This window comes from Nesoenas mayeri (genome assembly GCF_963082525.1).
Source record: "Nesoenas mayeri genome assembly, chromosome: 11".
NCBI lineage: Eukaryota > Metazoa > Chordata > Aves > Columbiformes > Columbidae > Nesoenas > Nesoenas mayeri.
Window position 1 is genome coordinate 22,556,207 of NC_137563.1, and position 13,546 is coordinate 22,569,752.

Genomic DNA, 13,546 nt, shown 5'->3' on the forward strand with positions numbered 1-13,546 from the left:
TCCAGCAGGACAGGGAACTGCTGGAGGGAGTCCAGCACAGCCACCAAGACGCTGAAGGGAGTGGAGCATCTCCCGTGTGAGGAAAGGCTGAGGGAGCTGGGGCTCTGGAGCTGGACAAGAGGACACTGAGGGGGGACTCATTCATGGGGATCAATATGGAAAGCGGGAGCGTCAGGAGGATGGAGCCAGGCTCTTCTCGGTGACAACCAATGGTAGGACAAGGGGTAATGGGTACAAACTGGAACACAGGAGTTTTGGAGGTTCTGCTTAAATTTGAGAAGAACCTTGTTCCCGGTGAGGGTGGCAGAGCCTGGCCCAGGCTGCCCAGGGAGCTTGTGGAGTCTCCTTCTGTGCAGACATTCCAACCCGCCTGGACACCTTCCTGTGTAACCTCATCTGGGTGTTCCTGCTCCATGGGGGGATTGCACTGGATGAGCTTTCCAGGGCCCTCCAACCCCTGACATTCTGTGAATCTGTGATTCTGTGAACCCTGAGCCTCACTGCCTTGTGCCAGGGCTAAAACCAACAAAGATATGCCCTGAGAATCAAGAAATCGTAACAAGCGGGAGCGTCAGGAGGATGGAGCCAGGCTCTTCTCGGTGACAACCAATGGTAGGACAAGGGGTAATGGGTACAAACTGGAACACAGGAGTTTTGGAGGTTCTGCTTAAATTTGAGAAGAACCTTGTTCCCGGTGAGGGTGGCAGAGCCTGGCCCAGGCTGCCCAGGGAGCTTGTGGAGTCTCCTTCTCTGCAGACATTCCTGCGTGACACCAAAGGGAAAATGTGGCACAGCACAGAACATCGTGCTATAGGTACATACACAAAATCAATACCAGTTGTTCTTTTCAACCTATTTGATTGTTGATTGCCGGCCACCATCCTAACTTGTAGCAGGCAAACGTCTTCCATGACTGGGACTTCACAGCTTCTATTTTTACCTTTGTCTGTGTCCCTGGATCCCTGGGTCCCTGCTGTGGATGCTGTCCTTGATCTTATCACAGGCCTGTGTGTTATTTTACTCTTATTAAAGTCATTGGTCATTCAAGAAAGAGCAGGAAAGGTTTACCTTATCTATTATATGCATCACAGCAGTAAGCTGCTCTTCTGTGGTTTCTGTAGCCACTTTGACATTCAGATTCTGGAGGACTCTGTGTAAGATGGTGTCATCAAGAGGCTGATGGAGTTGATCAATGAGCCCCCAAGCTGGCAAGGAGTCCAAATTTGACACATTGGTGACGTTAGCAATGCCATACACGTCACCTGCCCTGGCACCGCCTGTGGGATTAGAAAGTACAACCTGGAAACGCTTTGGAAATGGGTTTAAAGATCCTGTCTTTGGAGTCAGGGTCACATCCAGGAACATATTTCTCTGTCCAGGTTCAAAAGTCAATAAACCCTCAGATCTGGCAAAATCTTGTCCTGCCAATAGGTTCAGGTTTCTGTAGCTCCTTAAAACAAATCAGAAGAGTTTGGGGTAACATTATGATAGATACAATCGTTCAAAAACAGCTGCTGTAGAACTCCTGTTGTAAACGGGTAAAATTTAAGTGTGTAAAAAAAGAAACCCTCTTTCAAAATGCAGTTAAGAATTATATAACAATTACCTTAAATGAAATATCTCCCTGAAGTAGCAATCTGTCACCTGTAATCACTGACTACCCAGGGAAAGAATTATATATATATTGTCGATAGTGTACAGGATCCCTCTCGTTCTTTTGCAAAACAAAAATCACAAAGCTTTTTCTGGGTGAACAGATGTTACAGAAATGTTAGCACATCTGTAAGGTGAATTCCAGAGGGCACAATGTAAGTTTAGGTCTGTAGCATGAAATTCCCTCGGTTCAGGGTACAGGCAGGCATTACAGATACATAAAAACTAAACAAAAGGAAAAAAATAAACCACTCTGGAAACCTGTGCCCAAATTAATATCAGTTCATGATATTTTTAGTCCCAGTAAAGATACCTAGGAATGCTATAGGGCCTCATTTCTTCTGTGAAGTAGCACTCTTTTCACCTTCCACGAGGTCTGCAGATTCTTCATATCCTTACTGGTTTTGTCAGTTGCCATAACCCTGGTATTATATCTCGTAATATAACAAACTTTCCTTAAGTGGAAACTAACATTCCGGGCTATTATTCAAATTCAATAGTATTTATTAATTTAGTAAGAACTGATTGTATACTGACTATTAAGCAAAGATGTTTATTTGTGAAATACTAGACCGCTTTTGAAAACATTTTGCTTTAATTAGTAGAGTTTACTTATGGAATAAATCAGAATTTTTTTTGAGTTCAGAGAACTTAGTAAATCAGTGCGGTGTGTATCTCTTTCAAAATTGCTCTAGAACAAAATCACATAATCTGTGCAAATTTCAGTAAGAAGTTTCCTTTTGTTTACCCCTTCCAATCGAGAACTAGGAAATGGAGCAATAAGTGGTAATAAAAGCACCAGTGGCAAGAGCATTGTTTAAGAAACCTTTGTAGAAATGAGATAAGCATCTGTTTCCTGTCTGCCACGGCTTCTTATTTTACAGGTACCAAGAGCACCAATAATTTGGTGTGTGGTCACGCACACTCGTTACCTAAAAATATCCGAAGAAGGGTTGCTATATAAAAATTATAAACAGGTAAAGAAATGCTCCCTATATTTCAGCCTAAATATACACTGGACAGTAGCAATTTCTTCTCCATTTAACATCTAAATTATAATGAACTTTTGGCTGGAAAGAATGTGAAAATTTGTTATCACGCAATTGAACAAAAGCACTGGTCAGCTGTAAGAAATGGATGGAAATATCACGTAATCCCATGCAGTTGAAATAAATATGCATCCAATACAGCAATAGAATGCAAAGCATTTTATTGTAAAGGTTGATGGAATTACACCCCTCTTGCAGCCTGTTCCTTGACGTTGAAATCAAGGAAGGAATCATGTTTTTGCAGTTGTGTTACTTCTGCTAAAGGAGAATCTTCATAATCTGTCAGTTAATAATGAGGTAGTCATTTAGAGATAAAAGGGTCCCAAGTTAGAAGTGTCTGATGTTACAGCTGTAAACATAACCAAAAAAATGAAAGGGGATGGTAAAATAGGCTTAAGCACGTGAGATTTTTTAATCAGATAATTTTAGTTTAGAACTTCAAGAAAATGGAATAAAATCTGATTAAAGCGCTCCTTCTCTTTTCCTAAGTGTGCTCTGTGTATTAATACATTTTTCACCTAAAACAGCAAGTGTGTTGGCATCTGAATCTTGACAGGCATACACATAATAAAAACTTAATTTGAGAGAAAAAAGCCTCAAAAATTTGAGTATTTCAAGAACTTTAGGACAAAGAAAGAAATGTATTTAATGCCTGCCTGCCCGTTGTCTTTGAGGTAACTGAAAGGTACTATGAAACAAATCACTCTTGATAATACAAGAGTGAACAAGGCCTTTTTGCTGGTGGAAAACAAACAAAATTATAATGTATGGGCCCAGCAAATGCTTGACTGCTTCCTGAAAAAAATGCTAATTACAGCCAGATTCACTTTACAGAATGAGCGATTTACTAGCAAAAAAAATAAGTTAAATTATAAAAACAGCAATAGACGCTTTACCTGCATGCTGGAGCTGACCACTGTGGTTACCGATGTACTAGAATCTCTATGCACTTGCAGGCTGATTAAAGTTGTCTTCTTGTGAGCCACAGCAAAACGAGATCCCACAGCAAAATACACTAAACCACGAGGAGCGTCGCTTTCAAGGACGGTTATAAAAGCAAATCTGGCACTGCTGTTCAATGCAGCTCCTGTGCTTACAGCATAAAGCTCAACAAAAAAATACATCTCAAATTCAGGTACCTGTAAAGGAGGGATGATTTTCATGTCATTATAAGACCCACTAATTATTTGTTTTTAAAAAGTTTGCATTATTTTGTATGCACAATGGATACTAACACCATAAGCATGCCTCTTGAAATGTGCAGTAAGTGCAAGGAAGTATTAATATATCCTAAAAATAATAATGTTGCAGCAATGCCACGTGCAATAATGACATCGTGAATTTTTGCATGGGACTCTACCGAAATAAAACAGCTATTTGTATACTACACGTATTGTTACTGTAAATTTGCCATAAGACAAGATGGTAAATGCTTTAAGAGCTCAGTTTTCCAGATTATGGAGTTACACAGCTGTACATTTTGTAAGGAATTTGCTCTTTCACTTAATTTTTGCCTTATGAAAAGGCATGTACCCACCTTCTTACCTGTGTAAAAAATTCCATAGAAGAGTGAGTATGCAGTTTTGAATCTTCAGTTAATACTGACTGTATTTTAATATTGAACTCTGCTAACCACAGTTTTGAATAGCATTTTACACACAGCCTTAGTGTTTGTGCACTAACATGTTTGCACATATTTTTACAAGCAAAATAAACTAGGTTTGGATGTTTAACTGAATTTATCCAAAATCCCAAAGCCTGCAGATACTACCTGGTAGGCCTTTGTGAGGTTTAGAATATACAGAAATCTTGCGTTGGTCTGGAAATACAGGCTATTGAATTTCAGCGTTCACATGTCAAAGAATTAGTCTAGGAATTTCTACAAACTGAATGCCTGTTTATTGAAAATAAGGTAGCAATATTAAATTACACTATGACGTGTTGCCCTCCCTTTGATTTTCTATCTACACTACAGATATAACATGTTTAGAAATAGATATCCGATTCCTGAGATTCCATAAATAATTGGAAATATGGCATCTGAACCTATTAGATGCACTGAGGAAGCAGCAAACCAGCAAAAAAACACTCCATAGTTCTTTACAAGACAACAGCATTATAAAAAAAAGTTGGTAATTGAAGACGATTTCAAGTATAGATTTTTGTTCCGGGTCTGAATTTTTGGAAATTCTGCTGTAATTCTAGGAAAGCAGGATCCAGCTCTTAGCAAATGAAGTCAGTGCAACTGACCAAGCAAAAACTTTCTAAAAGCTAGATGTCATACCGTACGCCATAAAAACGTAAAATATTTATTGAATGCATTTATTACTTCATCATTTCATAATGTATTTGTTGCTAATTTATAAGCTATTTTATGGAAGAAGAACTGGAAGAAGAATTAAAGAATATTTGGGGGGGCTAAACAGCATATATTTTTAATCGAGTAGTCATCAAGTAATTATTTACATGGAATGATCTTGACTAATGGATGACAGGCACAAATTCACTGTAGCGCCACGGGGAACTAACCTTCCATTAGCACCTGTTTGAGTGGCACACGCTTGTGCTTCATGTGGTATAAATGCATGTTTCTAACGCTGCCAGTCCGCTGTCATTAAATAATGAAGACACTCCTCTGGAATAAACAGGTTCAAAATCCCAGTTTGCGCAGCGAGGCCACCTGTGATCCACTCATGCATATATTTTATTCCTTGGCTCTGTAATTTAAAAATTACATCCGAAGATGCAGAAGGAAAATAGCCCTCTGAGCTAAGGGAATGCACACAGTTCCCTAGTGGGAAATAATTGTTTCCCACATCCTACATCTTGCGTTGTTTTCTAAAGTGTAGTCAGACAAACTGTAGAAACCTTCTCATATTGTCTTTTTTCCATTCCCCAGACCTCAGCTTTGCCACTAGCCTGACGGTTCAGATAGTTTATCGGAAAATTTCAAACTCTTCACTCTGAAAGAATGACAAACATTAATCTTCCCTTTCTTAAGGGACTGTTCTAAGCACCAGGTGTTCAAACAAAATTATTGTTTCCTTTTGTTTCCAGTAAAAATTGTTGCAATAAAAGGTTTTGTTTCTTTTTTTTTTGTAGAATGAGGTGTTATTAGTTGCAGGATATGCTTTCTATAAAACACCCTAAGAAGTCCTTTAACTGATTAAAAATTTACTGTGTGGAGGATAAGAATGCAGCAAATGAATACACACCTCACTGAGATAACTCCATTCTTTTTTCTTATGGTTCTATAAAAGATCTGCATTTTACTCTTCAAATTAAATACTCATCTTCCCAAGTTTTTAGCAGTCACCATGGACGCAGCACAAGTCTGTAAATAAACATGTATTTGCAGAGGAGCTGAGCAGATGTCAAGTTACCATCTCCAGACTGTGTCCCACACATCACTTCCTCCAGATCAGAGGGTTTTTTCAGTCTTGATAAGCTGCAATTCAACACCACAGGGCTATACACAAATGAGTAATAATTACGTACATTCTCAGGCTTTAGTTCAATGGAGATGTTGCACAACGTTTGACCTGCCATGCAGGTAGTGGATCCCACCACGGATACAGGTTCATTCTCCAAGTTCACGCCATCCTTCAGAAGGACAACACCTGTTTTATTAAAGGTCACACGCCAAAAGATCTTCACGTCTTCAAACGCCCTATAAGCAAATCGAGAGTATATATGTACTGAAGGAGATCACTATTGTTTTAGGAAACATAAACCACGGAGGTAACACACGTTTTCTGTTATGATTCAAAGCTTATCACCAGGGAACAAACTGCTATAGGATGAAAACTTCTCTTTTTCAATTTAAATTCCTTCACCTGACATGTGTTTAGATCACAAAAACATCACACAGGAAGAAAATAAAGCAATTACACGGAGCTAGATTATTCTCAATTTTTATTTCAGAAAACATGACATTAGCTGCATAAGAGACACTGGTTCTTGGAAGGGAGTTGCCCGTGTACCTTCCTTAATACTACAGTAATCATTCGCCTGGAAAACCAGGTAGGATTTGTCTTTCCTCTAAGTTTAAGGAACGTGAAGTACTTGAGCATATTTGATTAAAAGTACACATAAATGTGCAACATATACATATATATATATATATATATATATATATGTGCTAATTAGTAAAATATAGTGTCTGTGTGACTGAAAACATTATCATAGTGCTGACACTCAGGTGCCTTCTTAATTGCTCATTTTAGTATTCATACCTACATTGTACTACACGGGAAGTTGAGAATTTGAATTACACCTCGAGCAGGGCAAATATTTTAACTCAAGCAAATCTTTCACACTTGTAGCCTTATAGTGTAAGTTGGAAAATACTTGTTTTTCCTGTGTCTGCTTTATCACAGCAGAGTGACAGACCTAATCACATTCACAACTTAAAGCCAGTTCATCAACTTCTGAGAAGTTACTAAAGCAGCTGAAAGGCAGATTTATTTTAAAACTCTTTGATAAACTCTTCCACTAACAGCAGCTCCTGTGGTTAACAACACAGCATGTTACAACATGTGGGAAGCACATTCGAATCGGCACCTGTTTGGTTGCCTTGTGACAATCAGCAGCACCTCTCTGTTCTCCGAGTCTTCATCAAGTATGAGACCGCTTTGTACTTCTCGAACAAATCCCAAAATGCCATTCTGGAGATCATTTCCTATAGAGGAAACAGTCCATGAAAGTAAGCAAGAAAGTTAAGCTGAGACTAAATTATAACCTTCATGTGAATAACCACTAAAAAAAAATTAAAATAGGTATCAAAACAATGCTACAAAGTATCATCTGGGGACACCTTGAGAAAATTTATTATAATATTTCTGGGTTTAATTTACACTACATAGTTATCCAGAACTTTAAATGCTGGCATTTCTAAATTTTATTTTAACCAGTAGAATAAGTACTTTTGAAAGCAGATATAGTAGGGTACGGGATGAAGATGGGCTTCCAAGGACAGCTTTCTTATTCGTCCCACTCATACTCTTGTTGAACCCATTAATTTTTCCAAATTGTCACATCAGCTTTTCTTCTGCATCTTTAATTCAGTGTGTGCAAGTATGGAGCTGCACAATACTTCACTGTTCTCATGGGAATGTAAACATCTTTGGCAAAACAGCAGTGTATGGAAAAAGAATCCAGGTTTAATGAGGGGAAGCTAATGTCTTCACAGTGTCCCATTAAATCTTGTTACTAAAGGATTTCTCCTGTACAGGTAGCAATGGCTTTACTTACCAGTGCGTGCTGAATGTCAATATAGAGACTGATACTTTGCACAAACCCCATTGTATGTAAAAGTGACAAAATGGCAAAAGTAAAAATCTAAAATGCCTGCAATGCTACTGGATCTACATAAAAACTATTCAAGATTAGTCTTTTCCCTTAAAGAGTAAAACAGGGCAAGAACAGAGAGAAGCATAATCTCTAAATGTATTTTGAGCTACGTTGCTAAGGGACGCGTAGTAGCTTTGTACATTAGATGCTTCCTCTGCTCTGGAAAACTCAAGATTTCACAATAGAATACCCTGCTTATCGTCAAATAGATTGCCAATCTTTACATGAAAATTGCTATGAAAACATAGTCATTTACTGTTATTAATTTTCCCAGGGAAATAATATTACCTGCAATAATTACTGTTGCAAAAGCAGCAAATCCATATTCATCCTTTCCTTCTACAATCTGAGCTCCATATTCAGGATTTGAGAGGAAAACATAAAACAATTCCTGTCCTTCAGGCTCATCATCGTCAAAAATCTTTATGGACACCCTGCTTTCTCTTTGTCCATCCAGCAAAGTCAAAGAGACTGACTGTTCCTCAAAATCTTCCCCTTCCATTGCCCAAGTGAAGTTGGATCTTCCATAAACGTTTCCAAAAGGATATGAATCTGCTCCACTTTGTGCACTCACTCTCCCAAAGGTTTTAATGGTTACTTCAACATCGCCAGTAAAACCCTCGGTCCTTCTGATATGAAGTATCGCTGTGTTGGGGGTACTGTTGTTGGCATCTTCTTCAACATAAATAAACTCTGGCCCCAAACTTAGTATTCCACGAAGAATATCATTAGCGAGGATATTAACTGTTGCAACACTGAAAGCTGGATTCAGACGTGGACTCCAGGCATGTTCACAGGTTGAACATCCAAAATTTCCACACAAGTCAAATTTACAAAAAAAAATTCCTCAATTTCAGAGACAGAGTCATCAATTATTGATATTTCTATCACAGCGTTTGTCTGAAAATGTAGAAACATAAGCTCTCCATTGTAGATGGGTACAAAGTCCTCTAGTGGTTTGGCACTTCCTGGAATGGTCTGATATGTCAATTTAGTGAGATTACTTTGAAAACCAAACAATCTTTGGACATGTAGTGTGACTGCCCAAACATCATCTTCAACTGAAACAGACCTTGAGTTAAGAGCAAACTGGAAGATCCCCATTGGCTCAATTTCAGCTGTTGTAAAACCCGATCTGAAACAGAAAAGACACCAAAGTTGACAGAGGAAATATGAAGCGTGAAGAAAAGTAAAACATTAAAGCAGAATAATTTCCAGTGAACAATCAATGATGGCTGTAAGAAAGCGGATCAAACAAATGTCTAATAGCAGAGGGAAGAAATAGCAACCATACCAAAGCAAGATGTAACATGATTGCCTGAAAAATGATTTGGTAATAATAGGATCGAACAGCCCTCCTCAGATGCAATGCACCCAAATCAGCACAGGATACAGAGTAAAGTTTAAATAAAATAAAGTCTTCCTGAGAAAATGGAGAAGCAAAGGAAAGTATGATGTTTTCCCGTTGTGGACACAATGAAAGAAGATACATTACAATACAGCCACCCCGAGTAATACCAGTTGTATCTATAGAACAAACTTCCCATTTCAAAGGAAAACTGAGGGATAGACAGATCTTAACAGATCTACAGTTAGAGCCAGGAAGCTAGAGAATGAGAGGAAGTTATTTTAAAACTTACAGTGAGGCTTTGAAATACTAACTGCCCCCTCACAGGAATTTTTTTTCCAGATCTGAGCCCTGTGATCAATGTAAACTTAAGCTCTACTTCATTCATATTAAATATATCCCTTTCTTATTAGAAAATAAGCATAGAGGCAAAACTCTTCGTTAAATCTTGTGTCTTATACCTGTCTGCAAAACTGACCTATTATTCAGTGCTAGAGGCTATCAAATGGCACTAAAATTACAGTGATTTTGGTCAAAAAACTAGACCATTTCCACCACTAAGGGAGAATAGATAACTTATCTGAGATGGAAAACTACATTAAACGTAATGGTTTTGTTTTTTTAAAAAATAAAAAGGAGGTTTATATAAATTAGGTATTTTCAGAACATTTCTTGTTTTATTTTTCTTATTATAAATAATTTGTTATGTAAGACCTTCTAAATATGGATTTTTAGGGACACTAATGAAAACTGTTAAGAGTTGCTTTCAGTCTTCGGCTTCCCGGCTAAAACTGTTGATCTTCATTTTCTTGACTGTCTCCGTTATTCTAGGCACCTATGAAATAGACTGGAGTTGGATAAAAGCCTCAGTTCTGAACAGGTCAGATCTAGATCACTTTGTTCTCACCTGAGACAAGCTATACAAATTTATCAAAGAATGGACTACAAGTTACTAGCTGCCTAGAATAATAACAACAGGGATTTGTATAAGTTTTGTATCTGTACACAGGTCATAATTCTTATGGCATTGGTGCGACTCAAAAATACAAGTAGCATCCTTACCTCAGGCGAGCCCCACCAGACACATTGCTGTGCGCTGCTGTTAAAGTGATGGCAAATGACTCACATTTATTTCGGCTTGGAGTGGCCTGAAATGAAATCACTTTACTTTGCTCACCAGAGGAAAATGCAACAGTACCTGAAGGAAAGAGAGAGTGAGAGAGAGCAAAAGTCAAAATAATCCAATAGGAATCCTCTTTTTATCTGGGAATGCGCTAAAGTACAGACTTTAATCACAATTCCACTCCATTTAGGAAGAAGAAAACTGGATAAAGGTCTTTCCTATATGAAGCTGTCCTTCATGGCCACAGCATCGTGCCTGCCTCCCAGACATGTATCTATGAAGTTGAAGGGTTTTTTTGCTTATAAAATGAACACATCCCTTATAGCTAAAAATTAGACCATACCATTTCAATCTAATGACTCTTTATTAATAGAGAAAGCATACAGAGGTATATATAACTAAAAGGTGGTATCATCACTTATGCAACTTTCGTAGCTGTTTCCTCAGACTGTTACTCACCAAAGAGAGGAGTAATATTGCCTGACTGAGCAAAGTCAGTGATCAGGTCTGCTGGGTATCCTGAGATCCAGCTCACGATGACAGAGCCATAAACTCCTTTTCTGGTGATGACAGCCTGGCCTGTCCCTGCTATAATGTCTGTAAGTCGTAAAATCACAGATTCAAAGCCAACCTGTGGAAACATAGTGGATTTTGTTATAGAAAATGGAATAAAAGTGGACAACAACATATATGAAAGAGTACTATATTTTGTAAGGTAGGCATCTTAACAGTAGTTACACATGCATATAAATATATGTATGTACATGTCTATATATGTTTGTGTATATCTATATCTATATATATATATATAAATGCTTTCTTCACAGCTCTTCAACATTTCTAAATCTTAGACTTCTGAGAATTAGATATCAGGGAAAAAAAGGAACCAGTATGAATGACATTTTGGTACTGAAAACACTGAATATAGCATTTTGTGTCTGTCTTTCAAAAGGAAAACAAACCAACCTGCCCTTAATGCTCACATGCAATGGCTGTGGTACCATACAGATACACACAGGTCTAAAACAAAGTATTATTTGTCTATCCAGTGAAAGTAAGTTGTTGTCACATTACATTGTTCACAAAAACATTCTTGATAGTATGATGTACTTTTCTTTCTTTGACCAAAAAATGGGAATGAAAAGATAATTCACACATTCTAAAATGATAAGTGGATGTATGGTAGTAAACAATGTTTACAGAAATACCATTGGAATTAAGTTCAATTCCAAATTGAAAGACAAAACAGTGTGTCAAGAGAATTAAAATCATTACATAAAGACTTGAATAAAATTTAAGAGACAAAAACTCAGCATGCTGTTGTCTTTGCTTGCCACATAAAAAGGGAACTGTAGCACATATGCCATATTGGAACAGGTATAGTATATTTTTTCTGTCTCATACAAAGCAGACAAATGGAAAATTCCCCACTCAGTGATTAGTCAAAGGTACTGTCAACTGCACTAAAACGCAGCATGACCTCCACTTTTTTTGCACATGATACTGCATGCATGCTCTTATCTACTTTGGGGCTGCTGTACTTAAAGGAATAACATCGTCCAGAACTAGCTATTTTCCTCTAAGTCTCAGAACTTCCACTTCATGTAAACAAAAGTATAAGTAAATCATCATATTTATGCTATTTACATTTTATAGATGAAGAGACCTTTTCAAACTGCATTTACACATCTCTGTATGAATTTGTATCAGAGAAAAGACAATATACAGTACAAGTAATAACTGGAACAGTCTTGTCGGTCATTAAATTGGTTGCAATGATGAAAACTTTAAGGAGCAAACTGAATTCTTATAGCGGCTGCCTTTTGTAATGAAGCGTACCTTCCTTCTGCGGTAGAAAATTACACTGCAGTCAGTCTACTGACCTGTGAATTGGCAGCTTCCTCAGGAACAAGCAGAATGGCTGACTTCGCTTTTCCTAATATTTTGGCACATCCTTGGCACTTGTCCCAACCAGGCTTACGTCAGTCAGTTCCAGGGTAAAATTCAAGCCCAGTAAAATAAACGCCTTTGAGAGGAAGAATGCAATTAAAATGGTGGCAATGTAATTCCACTGAAAACACGATAACCACCAGTTCAAAGAGTTAAGTGGCAGAAAAATCAGCAGATTTTGTTGTTTGCATGAAAAAGCAGTGTTTTCAAGTCAAGCGTTTTGTTGATTATCTTTCTATAAAGAAACACAGTTAAAACAGCAATATTGTGATTGTAATTTACCAGCAGTTAATTGAAAGATGAGTTTATAGAGCAAGTATTGCCATTTTACTGAATTGTATCTAACATAGTGGGTCTCAGCTTGATCTTAACTCTTAGGGTTAATAAGAATATTTGAATACATAAAATAACAAAATATTGGACTGATAGTAACACAAAGCAATGATGGAAGGAAACACTGGATATTTGAACGCATGCATAGAGTGATTTTGCAGTTATTACCTGAAAATGTGATATTTGAACCCACTTCTAGTCCATAAATAGGAAATTCATTATACCAAAACTCTCTTTTCTGCTTCTTGACAGTGGACAGTATTGAGAGTTTAGTATCTTATTCCAGCACATTTGTATTGTGATGAACACAAATGGAAACAATAGATACCACATGACTTAAAAGGATAATACAGACCTGGTTGCTTATTGGCACTCTTTGCACTCCAAAGCTGGCACCGTCTTTTATTGTGAGGTATCCCACCTCATTCTCAGGCTCAATTAGTGCTTCTTCACAATGAGATGTGATATGGTACTCAACAATTGCTTCTCCAAATGCCCCAGCATGCCGAGTTACATTGATCTGAACATACCGACGATCCAGGTTCCTCTCTACGAGTACTGACTGCTGGTCAGAGTACAGGGCGAACACTCCATAGGGGTCATCATTTGCAAACACATTGATTTCCAAAATTCTTTTCTCTTGGTCTAAATCTGCTCCACCTTCTACTGAAATCAGCTGCACCACATAGTTCTCATCCAGTGCTGGAACATCGTCAGGTAACAGGTAGATGATTATCT